General features: G+C 43.2%; 1 long non-coding RNA gene across 1 annotated transcript; it reads left to right on the top strand.

Moving 5' to 3' along the window:
• The first annotated feature begins 873 nt into the window (after positions 1-873).
• LOC119168132 (uncharacterized) lies at positions 874-12,680 on the top strand. Its single transcript, XR_005109443.2, has 3 exons — positions 874-1,584; positions 7,539-7,625; positions 12,296-12,680. It is a non-coding gene; the product is annotated as an uncharacterized LOC119168132 (long non-coding RNA).
• Positions 12,681-14,347: the final 1,667 nt, after the last annotated feature.

Below are 14,347 nucleotides of genomic sequence, written 5' to 3'. Positions count from 1 at the left end.
GACTCGAAGGTCGCGGGTTCATTCCCGTCGGCCGCATTTACAAGCAGGCGAAACGCTGCAGGCTCATGTGCTGTGCGATGTCAGTTCACTTGAGAGGGCAGCAAGCGCTCAAAATTTCCGGAGCTTTCCACGAAGTTGTGCCACATAATCATACTGTGCTTTTGTCATGCAAAACCCCAGACATTGAATTTCAATTCAGTTTCAAAAATATGCAATAGCTTTTGTGTGCAAGAAGACAAGAAATGATCTTGGGACGGAAAGCATATCGCCTGACAAAGTATTAAGCACCCTTGTGCACAGTCCGCAGCACTCCTATTTGTACAGTAATATATCAACTGGTGTTCATAAAATTGTGCTTTCGTGGCATCTAGGCCCACATGGTCAAAAAGAAGCAGCAGAGGAAAACGGCTCAGGTAAACATTTGAAATTTTGTTAAATTAGACTTACTATACATAACAACTTTTACCTTGGACACCTTTAGGTAAAATACATTGCTAATTAAAATAACTCTGTGGATTACCACATTTGACGTCCTTCGCCCAAGCTCCAGGCACAGACTGTACGCCGCTGGCAATTAATATTGAAAAGACATTGCAGCTAAGCTACAACTTAGCATAGAAATTGGAGCTAGGGTAGGACGATTCAGCACCGGTAACATAACATCTCTTTTATTGATATGCGGGGTTTAACTTCCCCAAACCACCATATGATTATGAGAGACGCCGTAGTGGAGGGCTCCGGAAATTTCGACCACCTGGGGCTCTTTAACGTGCGCCTAAATCTGAGCACACCGGCCCACAACATTTCCGCCTGCATCGGAAATGCAGCCACCGCCGCCGGAATTCGAGCGCGCGACCAGCGGGTCAGCAGACGAGTACCTTAGCCACTAGACCACTGCGGCGGGGCAACATAACATCTCTAGTAACTGTAATTGTAAGCCCATATATCTGTTGTGCCAGTGGGATGCTCTTGTAATGCATCGCGAGCGTGCATTCCCCAAGACAGCCCATAGATGACCCGCGATTCATAGTCTCTCTTCGACAGAAACATAAAGTACATGTTTATTGCATACACATCAGTATTGGAAGAAGTGGGCATGCTCAAAGTCCTACAATAAAGCATAGCATGTCACTGCTCCGTGTTGCCTCACTGCAACTGCAAGACCCGAAGAAACAAAGATGGATGGGCTGCCGCCAATAAAGCATCTCTGGAGAATAAGAGCGTTATCATCATTCAGCTATCACTGAAGGACGTGCCCACGAACCGAAGCAATAATTTTCTTGTAATGATAGCTTAGGAACATTCAATCGTTCACATTCAGCATAAGGTGAAATAAAGCTAAAAAATAATTAACAATACACTCCACTTGTTGTCGAAGTAGTAGAGAATACTGCTAGCTGGGTTACACTCACGTACGTGGTGTCACTTGCAGTGTGTCACTTAGCTATACGCCACCGCATGGAAAGACTACTGGGATTTTTTCTCTTTCTAGTAGGAGACAGACCACTTTCATGCAACGAACATTAGGGCAGTCGCTTGCTGACGGGGGTGATCAGCCACCTGGAGGACAAACTGAGAAATGAGGTAACATGAAATGGAAAGGAAAAAGGAACTGCAGGGTTCGCTGGATATGGTGGAATGCTGAATATTTTATGCTAATCTATCTATCTATCTATCTATCTATCTATCTATCTATCTATCTATCTATCTATCTATCTATCTATCTATCTATCTATCTATCTATCTATCTATCTATCTATCTATCTATCTATCTATCTATCTATCTATCGATCTATCTATCTATCTATCTATCTATCTATCTATCTATCTATCTATCTATCTATCTATCTATCTATCTATCTATCTATCTATGTATCTGTATATCTATCTATCTATCTATCTATCTATCTATCTATCTATCTATCTATCTATCTATCTATCTATCTATCTATCTATCTATCTATCTATCTATCTATCTATCTATCTATCTATCTATCTATCTATCTATCTATCTATCTATCTATCTATCTATCTGTCTGTCTGTCTGTCTGTCTGTCTGTCTGTCTGTCTGTCTGTCTGTCTGTCTATCTATCTATCTATCTATCTATCTATCTATCTATCTATCTATCTATCTATCTATCTGTCTATTCATACATCTTTCCATCAATCTATCTATGCATCTATCTATGTTGTAACATACCAAAATTGACATAGCGGCCGTTCAGTGAACTGGTTTCACTCTTCGAGACATGAACAATCCAAAATGTTTCTGGTATCGTGCGTTAAACAACTTTCCTCAGTCACGTGTGGTACATACCAGCTTGGCATAATTCATGTGAAGTAAGTAGTTGTGCACTATAGGTGACTAATAGCCTCAATCTACAAGATGACAGCTAACATGCGCAATCGAAATTTTGGCAAATCTTACGGTTGTTGGAATCGACATGGTGATGACCCACCGAATATAACAGCCGGGTTGTAATGTCCGTTGTCGTTGTAGCATTGACTTTCCGCTCTTACAATTCATGATTAGCTATCTTAATAAGTAAATAAATGCCAAAATATGCATACATATAACAAAAAGTACACACGTAAATAATTTTCACTACATGCATTGACCCGTAAATTGCAGCTCGAGCAGACGAACCATTAGAACGTGGTCTTTTGATACTCCAGTTTATTCAGGCCACGTAAATGGTCTCCCAGGATGACATGACGTTCACTTCATTTGTTACAACCGCTGTTTCTTATACTACATTACTTATGTTTTCAAGGTATACCAGAAACGTAACAGCGTCGATGCAAACACAATTATTGGATGGTATTGTAACGGATGCAGACAAGCGCTTTTCGGTACATGTTTTTTCGTCCTTTGTGTTTGCTTCCGTGCTCTTACGTTTCTGATCGAGGCTGACTACCCGATCTGCCACTGTTCAAAGTTGAATGTGAACTCGTTAGCACAAGACATAATTCGCACACCCAGGACAGGAGCCGTCATAGATCATTTCTTCGTAGGAGACATCCACAATTTTCAACAGTACACAGAACTATGCCTCATTCTCTCCTACACATCGACCCGCATCGCCACGATTGCGAACGGATCCGAAAACAAGTTCTATTCAGCTGTTGTTGCTAAATGATCAAGGTGATGAACATGATGACTTTCTTCAAGGACTGCTAGTAAGCCTTCCACAAATGTACATGGAATCGTGAAACATATGTGCATCCTATAACGGACAACATAATGGACAAATGTAAGCATGGCATCTCCAGATATACTACTTCTGTTCGCAATACACATGTGAGCTGTGGGCATTGTCGCATCATTGAGTACCAGTAGGTGAACAACTGGTTATACAACATATTTGGCTGATTATCTTGCGTGCGTCCGCATATCATTTCTACACACATATAGCGTCATTTCGTAACATTCCACTTCATAGAAAAATTACCCCCAAAGCCACCTTCCCGTCGAATACTTTGCATGACAATTATTCACAGGGTTAGTGGTATCTACCGAATTTCGTTACCTTCCCATTAAAAGCAATGTTTCAATTCAACGACTTGTTCCTAAGAAGCAATTGTTCACGGAACATATTGGATGTTCGAAAATATACCGTAAAGGTCTCCGCAGCACACCTGTGAAGAAACTGTAAGAGTTAGGTTGTTTCAAGTAAGCCTTGAATTATTACGGCTTACTTATTCCTTTTACCTTTTCGCCAGTGCTGGATGGCAAATCAAAATAATTATTCTGGTTGATCCACCCGCCTTTTACATGAGCATTTCCTCTTTCTCTAGAATATACCTTTCTTTTTAATTGCCTAAGACTCAGATGATAATAGACCAGCGCAAGTGCCACAATATTATTTTTACCTCGTAAATGCATATGGTTGATGAAGCTATGTTTCTTTCCAACATTTGTCCCTCCCCTTTCTTTGAACTAATGCCAGCTCCCAACGTTTGCTTTCGAGCTTTCGTTGACACATATCTCATCAAATTCACTTTTTAGCTCATCATAGGCAATCAATAGCTCCTGTCATGCCTTCCTGTTATACGCTTCCGGGCAAGAATCCTAAACAAATGACGCATAAGTTTAATTACATTAGTGTCGCTACCCTTATTAACTTACTTCGTTTAATATTAACCATTGTCTATGCAATTATTGAACAATTTGAACTGCTGTCTTGTTCATTCTGCTATGAGCAATATATTTCTGAAAAATGTCGTTTTCTTACCAATTTTGTTGAAGCGAATAATTTTATTTGAATTTGTTTCTCCATGAGGAATGTCACATTCACCATACGGCCAGAGAATTTGCAGATCAGGCGAAATAATTTGTTGATGTTGGGGAGGGCAGCATGCTTGATACCGCTTTATTATTTTACTGAATAACCAGAAGTTTATATAAGTTGCTGCGTGCAGGAAGAAATGTTCTTTCTCCCTGCACTTGTAAGCTAAAGGCCTAAATACATTTTTTTAGTATAATACGCTAGATAAGCGTGCGCAGAGTTCCCAATGGTTACGGAAGGGGGGGGGGGAAGGTCAATGGTTTGTCTCCGTACTACTGCCTCATAGGGCAGGTACCTTGTGCCTTCTCCCCCTCTTAGGTGATTAAGGGGAGCAGGCACCACTAGGACTCTCCGCCGCCGTGCGCGCTTCTATGATAAGCAACATATCTCGTCAAAGATACCTTAGCGTATGACCCTGTAAAGACAGTTATGTAGCGCTGCTAAGCTTATATACTGTAACACGGTAGAGGAGATCTCAAATACGTGAAAGTATTAGTTGACACCGGTAAAAGTGACCATCAAAAACATATCCGCGGGAGCCTTTACAATAACGAACCTGACTGTGTGTTCGCACTTGCTTGAAACAAGGCGAAACAAATATTCAATGTCTGAATAAGTTTTCACAAAAAGCAGTAACAACAAATGGTAGCCTATGGAGTTTCCGCAGCATTATTAGTAAGAAAAGACCTGGTTAATTAGGCAGGTTTTATCATGCCCAGACCAAAGAAAATATGGTAAAGCCTTTATAAATGAACATCAATGCGTATATGGGGTGTGACGCATGCGCAACAAGCATACAAATGAAAGAATCTCACTAATAAGCCGCATGTGTTCAGTGGGGTCTGCCGCATAAGTGTTGCACAGTGACTCGTGTTGATCAAAAAGCGGTTGAAGCAAGCATAGGGGATGACAGTTTAAAGAAACGTGATGAGCCTGAGCTTACAGCAGTAAAGAGCGATAAGCTCTTGCCGCACGTACAGTGAACCACCGTTCTATTTCCAAGCGAGAGGGTTACGGAGCCTCTGTCTTAAGAATGTCCAATGTCGGCTACGTTAATTGTGAGCGAAAATTAGTGTTGTGGGTAACCGGTAAAACAGCGATGCATTCAAAGAATAAATATCAGGGGTAAAATTCAGAATGTAACCCAGGTATTCTGCATGGCAAACAGGTGTTACAAAACACAGCTTACAGTAGTGGTTCAAGCTGATTAAATAAAAGCGAGAAATATGAAAAAACTGTACAGATGAGGAGCCGAATTAACGCATGAGATATTTCGTGGCCAGAACTTATAATCGTGCAAGTGCCACACTACTTGAATTGCGCAACGAGGTGACTTTCCAGGCGTGCCCATCGCACAGTGCTTTGGAATAATTATTTGCCGTCATAAGACAGCAGCAACAAAGTGTGCAGCTGCCGTGTGGCGTGAATTGCCAAACAAACACGCAGTCTATACTTGGCTACTTGACAAAAAGACAACTGATAAGGCAGTAAGCTTTATCAAACTGTACTTGCAGCAGGCATTTTTAGGAGAGCTTAGAATGGCCAGTATTTCCAGAACAAGTGTTTTCTTCCTCTCGGCACCGTTGAGGTGATCACCGAGGGGCGAAGCGAGACAAGGAAGTGAGAAGGCGATGCGAATGGCAGCCGTTAAAGCTGTCGTGCAGCAGTCTTTAACGGCGGAGTCGAAGCACCCTCAAAGTTGCAAGCGAACTCAGAGATTTGGGGGACGACGTCGTACGAGGAAATTCTGAGGCTTGCGAGCATAGCGTAATGCGTTGTTCGTTAATACACAAGTTTAGTGTAGTGTCCGGAAGAGCTCTGCGTAGACAGCCTGCCCGTGGAAATTGCTGGCAGGCTGCGTCCGCGCTGTTGCTGTGGACGTTCAAGTAAATCTGTTTGATAAAATTAGAGACAGCGATGATGAAAACAAGGGAGGACACGCACTTTTATCTTCGCTAACATTGATGAAGAAAAAATGGCAGCGTTGAGATGCCCTGCTCGCAGTTCTCAAAACACATCGTCCTTAATGTGCGGTTCAACTTAGAAGGAAGTGTTCATGTTTTAAATCAGACACACAACTTCTTGTATGTACAATTTTCTCCGATGTGATATACTTTGATGTTTCATCGAGGTGACTTGACGCGTCAGGTTGTCGAATTTCATCGTACCCTTAAACGGACCTTGCATCATTCTTTACACATGGCCAGAAAACGCGGCCGATCGTTAGTCGAGGCTATCGAGAAAAAGCGAGCAAAGCACAAGGCCTGGGATTTACCAGAAATTTTCAAAGTCCGCTAAATAACGCTTTCTAAATATTGTTAAATTACGAGACAAGCTTAATAATCACTCGTCACAGCTATTATAAAATTCACTGGTTGATTTGGGCATGGCGCTCTTAGTTGTTTCTCGGGTCGCTGCGGAACGCTGCGGAATGTGGTGTTGGTGGTTGTGGTTAGAAGAAGGCACTCAATTTCTGCAGCCCGGCTGGGAGCACAGCACAGTGACGCACTAAAAAGCCACGTGTTCGAAGAAAATAAGACAGACTAAGAAGGCTCAAGGTCACGAAGCGCACGTGCAAGGTTTTTCGCCTCATGTCATCCCTCCCTGCTTAGCTTCCAGTGCTTTCGTTGGGATGAGACAAGAGAGAATCCAAGTGCAGGGTGGTACAAATCTTTGTAACTCCGCTTGTGTGGGCAGGTTACAAAAATTTTATCCGCGGGGAGTTCTTGAGGCCATCACCTCCTTTAGTGAAGCCATACTATAGCTTTTCGAAAAAGTGCTGCAGAGCCCTTTTAATGTAAATGCAGGGACTATCATTGTTGTGTGTAGCAGCTGACTTGTTGCGCTGCTAAGCACAAATAACAACAACGAAGTGCAAGAATGAAAGAAAAAGTAGTTAGAAAAAATACTTAGAAGGAGGTATTGCGCTTTGAAATAAAAATGAAACAAAGCATGAGAAAAAGACAGAAACAAAGACAGGACAAAGAAAGGCAACCAATTATTGAAAGACGAGACGAAAAGTTACAAATAAGAAAAAACAAAACAGGAAGAGAGAGAAAGAGCGAACCGACGTTCTTTCTGCCTCCTCTTGTTTTCTTTTTTTTGTTGTAACCTTGCTCCAAGTCTTCCAAGTAACGATGCACAACACAACATACAGAGAAGTAGTAGGTTAGCATGCACGCCAATCTTTGCATGCCACATTTTTCGCATTTTGCAACAACTTAACAATTTTTATGTGTATGATTTCAGATTACACAACTGTCTTCACAGGCTACACTCACCGCACGAACTACCAGAACAGCCTGACTATTACCATCACGTGTCTTGACCACGATCGTAAGAAGCCTTCTTACCATTTTTTGAAACCATGGAATGATTGATACGTATTCGGATGCAATTACCTAAACAAGACAAGCATGCCTTTCTACACAAGGAATGCACTGTAGCATGTTACACCCTGAGTTAAACCATGTTCATAAAATCATCATCATCATCATCATCATCATCATCATCAGCCTGACTACGTCCATTGCAGGACAAAGGCCTCTCCCATGTTCCGCCAGTTAACCCGGTCCTGTGCTTGCTGCTGCCAATTTATACCCGCAAACCTCTTAATCTCATCTGCCCACCTAACCTTCTGTCTCCCCCTAACCCGCTTCCTTTCTCTGGGAATCCAGTCAGTTACCCTTAATGACCAGCGGTTATCCTGTCTACGCGCTACATGCCCTGCCCATGTCCATTTCTTCTTCTTGATTTCAGCTATGATATCCTTAACCCCCGTTTCTTCCCTAATCCACTCTGCTCTCTTCTTGTCTCTTAAGGTTACACCTGCCATTTTTCTTTCCATTGCTCGCTGCGTCGTCCTCCATTTAAGCTGAACCCTCTTTGTAAGTCTCCAGGTTTCTGCTCCGTAGCTAAGTACCGGCAAGATACAGCTGTTATATACCTTCCTCTTGAGGGATAGTGGCAATCTACCTGTCATAATTTGAGAGTGCTTGCCGAATGTGCTCTACCCCATTCTTATTCTTCTAGTTACTTCAATCTCGTGGTTCGGCTCTGCGGTTATTACCTGCCCTAAGTAGACATAGTCTTTTACAACTTCAAGTGCACTATTACCTATCTCGAAGCGCTGCTCCTTGCCGAGGTTGTTGTACATTACTTTCGTTTTCTGCAGATTAATTTTAAGACCCACCTTTCTGCTCTCCTTGTCTAACTCCGTAATCATGAGTTGCAATTCGTCCCCCGAGTTACTCAGCAATGCAATGTCATCGGCGAAGCGCAGGTTACTAAGGTATTCTCCATTGACTCTTATCCCTAACTGTTCCAATTCTAGGCTTCTGAAAACCTCCTGTAAGTACGCGGTAAATAGCATTGGGGAAATTGTGTCCCCCTGCCTTACACCCTTCTTGATTGGTATTCTGTTGCTTTCTTTATGAAGCACTATGGTAGCAGTTGATCCCCTGTAGATTTCTTCCAGAATGTTTATATATGGTTCATCTACGCCCTGATTCCGCAGTGTTTGCATGACGGCTGATATTTCTACAGAATCAAACGCCTTCTCGTAATCTATGAAGGCTATGTATAGTGGTTGGTTATACTCTGAGCATTTCTCTATTACCTGATTGATAGTATGAATGTGGTCAATTGTTGAGTAGCCTGTTCGAAATCCTGCTTGTTCTTTTGGTTGATTGAATTCTAATGTTTTCTTTACTCTGTTAGCAATTACCTTTGTAAATAGCTTGTATACTACAGAGAGCAAGCTGATCGGCCTGTAATTCTTCAAGTCCTTGTCATCTCCTTTCTTATGTATTAAGATGATGTTAGCGTTCTTCCAAGACTCTGGTACTCTTCCCGTCAGGAGACACCTCGTAAACAGGGTGGCTAGTTTTTCTAACACAATCTGTCCTCCATCTTTCAGCAGATCTGATGTTACCTGATCCTCACCAGCAGCTTTGCCCCTTTGCATGCTCTCCAAAGCTTTTCTGACTTCTTCTATCATTACTGTAGGGGTGTAATCTGGATTACTGCTAGTTCTTACAGTAATAAGGTCGTGGTTGTCTCGGCTACTGTACAGATCTCTGTAAAACTTCTCCGCTATATTAACTATCCTATCCATATTGGTAGTTATTTTGCCTTCTTTATCCCTTAGTGCATACATCCGACTTTTGCCTATCCCAAGTTTCCTCTTCAATGCTTTGACACTTCCTCCGTTTTTCAGAGCATGTTCAATTCTCTCCATGTTATACCTTCTTACATCGCATACCTTACGTCTATTAATCAACTTCGAAAGCTCTGCCAGTTCTATTTTGTCTGTTGTACTTGACACTTTCATGATTTGACGCTTCTTAATTAGGTTCTTCGTTTCCTGGGAAAGCTTTCCAGTGTCCTGTCTAACCACCCTGCCTCCAACTTCCACTGCACACTCCGTAATGATACTCGTCAGATTATCAATCATTGTATCTACGCTAAGGTTGGTTTCCTCACTAAGAGCCGAGTACCTGTTCTGCAGCGACACTCTGAATTCCTGTACTTTCCCTCTCAGTGCTAGCTGATTGATTGGCTTCTTGCGTATCAGTTTCTGTCGTTCCTTCTTCAAGTCTAGGTGAATTCGAGACCGTACCATTCTATGGTCACTGCATCGTACCTTGCCAATCACTTCCATATCCTGCACGATTCCAGGGTGTGCACTCATTATAAAGTCTATTTCGTTCTTATTTTCGCCATTAGGGATCCTCCATGTCCACTTGCGGTTTTCTCGTTTTCTGTAGAAGGTATTCAAAATCCGTAAATTATTGCGTTCTGCGAATTCTACTAGTAGCTCTCCTCTGGCGTTCCTAGTGCCGATGCCATAATCTCCTACTGCCTGGTCTCCAGCCTGCTTTTTCCCTACCTTTGCATTAAAGTCGCCCATCACTATAGTATACTGTGTTTTTACCTTACTCATTGCCGATTCCACGTCTTCATAGAAGCTTTCAACTGAAGCGTCATCATGGCTGGATGTAGGCGCGTAAGCCTGTACTACCTTCATTTTGTATCTTTTATTCAGTTTAATTACAATACCTATCACCCTTTCATTAATGCTATAGTATTCCTCTATGTTTTCAGCTATGTTTCTGTGAATTAGGAACCCCACTCCCAGTTCTCTTCTGTCTGCCAAGCCCCTGTAGCAAAGGACGTCCCCATTCTGTAGCACCGTATAGGCCTCATCTGTCCTCCTAACCTCACTGAGCCCTATTATATCCCATTTAACACCCTCTAGCTCCTCGAATAGTACAGCTAGACTTCCCTCATTAGATAAGGTTCTAGCGTTAAACGTCGCCAAGTTCAGGTTCCAATGGCGGCCTGTCCGGATCCAGAGATTCTTAGCACCCTCTGCTGCGTTGCAGATCTGACCGCCGCCGTGGTCAGTTGCTTCGCAGCTGCTGGGGACTGAGGGCCGTGAGTTATTTGACGTAAGCATGTGGGAGGTAGTGGCCAGATACTGCACCACGGTGGCCAATCCTTCTCTGGTGAGGGAGTACGTTCTCGGCGGTGTTTGCCGGTGAGGCCGCACCCCAGGCCTCTTAATGCAGTTCCATCAACACGCGGATTTTTTTTTAATCCGGTTTGGAACTGCGCTGTACCGGGATTTGAACCACGGACCTCTTGCAGGCGAGGCGGATGCTCTAACCACTACGCCATCGCCGCAGCTCACGAACAAGCATCCCACGAACAAGGGAATGGTAAATGTCCGTGGCTTTTCTGCACTAAGAATGCTGAATTACGAGTTAGGCTAGTTGGTTTTCATTACACTTGGATTGAGTTTTACAGCTAAATATTTATTGATATGATTGATATGTGGGGTTTCACGTCCTGAAGCCACCACATGATTATGAGAGACGCCGTAGCGGAGCGCTCCGGAAATTTCGACCACCTGGGGTTCTTTAACGTGCACCCAAATCTGAGCACACGGGCCTACAACATTTCCGCCTCCAACAGAAATGCAGCCGCCGCAGCTTGAATTCAATCCCGCGACCTGTGTGTCAGCAGCCGAGTACCTTAGCCACTAGACCACCGCGGCGGGGCATAGGTTATGTTAACAGGAACATCATGCCCCTGTACATGAGATACTTCGTACATGTAATTTTTATTCATTGGTGTGTGTGAGAGAGAATAAAATGAGGGAACGGCCGGGAGGTTAACCAGAAATTGGAGCATTCAGCTTGCTACCCTGCACACGATGAAACGGCAGTGATGAAACATTAGAGCACATTCTCTCTCACTGCCCTCGTTACAGAGTGCAAAGACGGCAGCTAGCTGCTGCATTAGCTCGACTTGACGACAGACCCTTGTCAGAACAGTCAGGCCTTGAAAGGCGGCATGATCTGTCTTCACACAGAAAATCAGTGAAGAAATTATTGAACTTTTTGCGTGGTAGTGGCCTATTGAATAGGCTATAACATCCGAGCTCACTTTTTCTATTTCGTGCGTCTGTTCATTGGTGTATTATTATTTAGTACATATACAGTCAAATGATCACCAGAGGAGGGGGGGACAAAGAATTGGAACAGTGCGCAGACCTGCACACTTCATTCAACCGAAGAAAGTGAAATCACACCTTATAAGAAGCATTGAATATCCCGCACTCGACATTAGTGCAAGAAGGAGTAAACTCTCCGAGTTCCATTCTAAGGGTTTCACTCCCTGAACCCGGGACATGATTATGAGCGACGCCGTAGGGTTTCGGAAATTTTGACCACCAGGTGTTTCGTCAAAGATCACTTAAATGTAAGTATACGAGCCTGTTGCATTTCGCCGCAATTGAAAATGACCGAAATTTTATCCCGCTACCTTCGGGTGAGCAGTCGAACACTATAACCTTTAGACCACCATGATGGAAATTGCTTCAAGTGATGCAAGACGTTTCAATAGGCAATGTCACTGAATAGGGAATGTCACTGTCGTGTGGACAAAGGAGAGCAGCTACGATGCGTTCGCCTTTCGACGCACCGCCCTTTTTTGTGCAGTTTTTCCTGTTCGGCGCATGGAATCCTATCTTGGGTGATGCAGCTGTGCTTCCAGCGTCTGCTGCTCCGTTCGTCGTGGAAACAAGTACCACACAGGATCGGCTTTACTTTCAACCTTGGCTGGAGACGGTGACTACCCCAGTAACCAGCCCAGCAGCACCATCGTCGTGGACATCACCTAACCGGGCCGATTTAAACGAGTGGCATCGCCTGTCGTCCTTCAGTGGGCACGGGAGAGCAGCTACGATGCGTTCGCCTTTCAACGCACCGCCCTTCTTTGTGCAGTTTTTCCTGTTCGGTGCATGGAATCCTATCTTGGGTGACGCAGCTGTGCTTCCAGCATCTGCTGCTCCGTTCGTCAGGAAATAAAGACATTTATTTATTACTCGTGCAGTCAAAGATCATAAAGACATTTATGATCTTTGATATCATGGCTCTTTGATCATTTATGATCTTTGATATTTGTGACTCGATATCATTCCTGCAGATGTATCAGAAAGTAGGTTCACAAGCGAAAATCAGTCCGATAATTGTCAGTGTAGTGAAACAGGTATAACGAAGGTTGTAAGCGTATACTTTACGGCTGTTGCTTTCGTTTTTGTTATAGACAAATGAAACACGTAAACTTTTTTAAAAATAGAGGTTTTCTTTTAGTCTATACATGCTACCCCAGATGATCTCGTCAAATGATGTTTAGAGAAGTGCATTGCAGAATCATTTTTTCGCCAACTTTCTTACGTGTATTTTTCTGCGTTAACAACGCCTGGTCAGGTCCTTTCCTATGTATTGTAGGACATTAAGCCATTTCCGTTGCGGCCTCAACACGTATGTGCACATGGAAATACATATGTTGACCCATACTATTACACATATTTTGAACAACAGTGAACTGTTTCATCATACAATTCAGGGCTTTTAAGCACGCCTGCTGCAGGTTGATATGAATGAAGTGTTATGGTTTTATTTCAAGCACCACAATTGCCTGATAGCGGAGCTTGTAGCTACGGTAGCGGCTACTCCTCCGTCAACATTATATGGTGCACTATAGGTTCCTGCAAACGTGGGAGCGTCAGTCAGCGCCGCCTGTTGCTATTACAGTGAGTGTGCAACACCTTTTTTTTTGCTTGTTGGACATATATACCATGCAAAATGAACTGAGGAATGACGACCACTGTAATTCAGTCGTAGAGCATTGGGAGCGTTATTGGAAGGTCGCAAGTTTGGATCCAGCTGGAGGCAAGTTAACCTTTCGTCCGCTTTTCTGTCTTCACATTTCCAATTTTCAATAACATCCCCAAAACCTTCCTTGGCATCATTGGCTGTTTTTTTTGCATTAAATTTTGCAAAATGAACTTTTAATAAATATGCAAGCAGTCTTTTAAAATATAGGTTACGGCAATACCACTTTAGTAACGATGAACAGCATTCTCACGTAAAAAGATCGGCCCCCTATCTGCATGCGATCTGCAAACGTCGATGAAAGACGATAGTCTTGCGTCTGGAGAGATTGAATAAAATGTTTATTTCATGTTTTACGCAAAAAAAGTGGTTAATGGTATTCCGGAAGTGCTGCGTTAGAGCGCCTCGAGCATGCAGCGGAGGCAAACGAGCGCACCAAGTCACGTCACACATGCGACATGAGCGCTATCTGGCAGTTATCTTGGAAAACAAAACGCGTGGCTCTCAGTGGTGATAAGGTGTAGAACGCGAGGCGACGGGTAGGTGCCACAACCGTATCGTTGGCAAAGCGTAGGAAACACTTCCCTTTTCGTGCAAGCGTTATAATACATGATCAGCGTCGCGTGATAAACGTTACGGTCCTTAGAATAACTTATGTATGCATTTTCTAGTAAAAGACGCACATACAGAATATATACGTGTTATCATGGTGCCTCAAATATGCGTGATAATTGCGTTTTAATTTACAGTCGCACAAGTATAAACGCTTAACCTTGAACAACATTGGTGGGTGCTGCGGATGGGGTCGGCCATTTAGGATAGCTGCTGGTGCCATTTGAAATACCCGGTACCGTTAGGGTTGACAAATAGACA

This window comes from Rhipicephalus microplus, chromosome 6 (assembly GCF_043290135.1).
Source record: "Rhipicephalus microplus isolate Deutch F79 chromosome 6, USDA_Rmic, whole genome shotgun sequence".
NCBI classification, from domain to species: Eukaryota; Metazoa; Arthropoda; class Arachnida; order Ixodida; family Ixodidae; genus Rhipicephalus; species Rhipicephalus microplus.
Note: the sequence above shows the minus strand (reverse complement) of the source record. Positions and strands in the feature narration are given on the sequence as shown.